The sequence below is a fragment of the Suncus etruscus genome, chromosome X, assembly GCF_024139225.1.
Source record: "Suncus etruscus isolate mSunEtr1 chromosome X, mSunEtr1.pri.cur, whole genome shotgun sequence".
In the NCBI taxonomy this organism is placed as follows: Eukaryota; Metazoa; Chordata; class Mammalia; order Eulipotyphla; family Soricidae; genus Suncus; species Suncus etruscus.
This window is the reverse complement of record NC_064868.1, coordinates 87,248,913-87,250,582: the sequence shown is the minus strand read 5'-3', so window position 1 is coordinate 87,250,582 and position 1,670 is coordinate 87,248,913. Positions and strand designations below refer to the sequence as shown.

Genomic DNA, 1,670 nt, shown 5'->3' with positions numbered 1-1,670 from the left:
TCACCAGGCAATAAAGAGAGAGGGAGGCCATAGAAAATGCCAAAGTCACCTTGTCCTCTCAGTTCCAGGAAACTGACTTCCAATTATTATGTTTGTTCTGTTTGTCATTGGTGTCTCATTCTAGTACGTTCAGGAAATGAGGTCACCTTATTGGAGTTGTCCAGAATGAAATGCACCAAAAGAATGCTCTTGGAGAAGATTCAAAAATAACATGAGCTGTGAGCAATAAAAGTATACCCATAGTGCTCAGAAAGTTTTCTATCTTGCACTTAGTTTTTAGTGAACAAAATAGTTTGGTTGGCTAAAAGCATAATTTTACTTTCCTAACCTGCCAACCATCATTCATTCTTCATCATTTTTCCCTTTACTTCTAAGACCTTGTTTACTTTTCTTCTCTATTTTTTGGTTCAAAATAAGGGAAGGGTCCAGGATCTTTGTGTGTCAAGCACGCTTGATAATAGATAGTGTATTTTCTGATTTGGATTATGGAAATACCACTTAATACTTAATGCTTTAAGATATAACAAGAAGAAACAGGGGATGGCTTCTTAGGACATTTATCCCATGAACATGAAATCCTATCATGACATTTAATGGTTCTTTTTTTGAAAACTGCCATGAGAAAAATCCCTCTTTGTGGAATTTGTGAATTAATAGCACTTAAGGAAGGATTCAGGAGCCGTCAGGAGAGATGAAGTCATGAAATTTTCCAATACATGGATGGACATGGAAACTATTATGCTGATTGAAATAAGTCAGAGGGAAGTAGATAGATGCAGAGTAGTCTTGCTCACATCTCTGGGTTTTAAGAAAAAAAAAAGACATTGTAATAATGCCCAGAGACAATAGAGATGAGGGCTGGAAGGACTGGCTCACATTGTGAAGCTCACCACAAAGAATGGTGAGTGCAGTTGAAGAAATACCTACACCACAAATATCATGACAATGTTAATGAGTGAGAGAAGTAAAATGCCTGTCTTGAATACAGGCAGGGGTGTGAAGGAGGGATGAGATGTGGGACATTGATGGTGGGAATGTTGTACTGGTGAAGGGAAGTGCTCTTCTTATGACTGAAACCCAACTATAATCATGTTTGTAATCATGGTGCTTAAATAAAGATATTAAAAAATAAATGATAAAGACTATACTTTCAGGGATCATTTCTACAGTATGTGACTAGAGAAGTTTCTCTGATCCTGTAGAGCACCCAAAGCCATGAGTAGGAGCCAGAGCATCCTCTCCTGAACGTGAAGCTGGCTCTAGGTGTCGCTTCTGAGACTGCCTTTGGCCATTGATGATCCTTATCTCCCTTTCCTCTAAAAGAAGGACTTATTTTGAGTGGGTTCAATTTATCTGCTTTATACTTTGGGTTATATACTTTTGTGTCCTAAGGAATCTTATTCTAACTAAAATTTGGCAAAATTTACCAGGGCTCTTCCCAGAATATTACCATACTGGCACTGATTTTTAGACTTCCAGCCTCTAGAACTTTGAGTAATATGCCTACTGTGTTCTATGCCAACCGGTCTGTTAAAGTAGCTTGTCCAAACTGAGAATGACAAATGAGTAATAACTTTACCACCTCTGTCCTTAGTGTCCAGCAAAAGGTCTGGGCTACATGAGAGTAACAGGAAAGGAATCATGTAGGATGTGGTGAAAAATGAAGACAA

General features: G+C 38.2%; 1 non-coding gene across 1 annotated transcript; it reads left to right on the top strand.

The window, feature by feature from the left end:
• The first annotated feature begins 1,138 nt into the window (after positions 1 to 1,138).
• Positions 1,139 to 1,343, top strand: LOC126000064 (small nucleolar RNA U3). Its single transcript, XR_007492445.1, has one exon. It is a non-coding gene; the product is annotated as a small nucleolar RNA U3 (small nucleolar RNA).
• Positions 1,344 to 1,670: the final 327 nt, after the last annotated feature.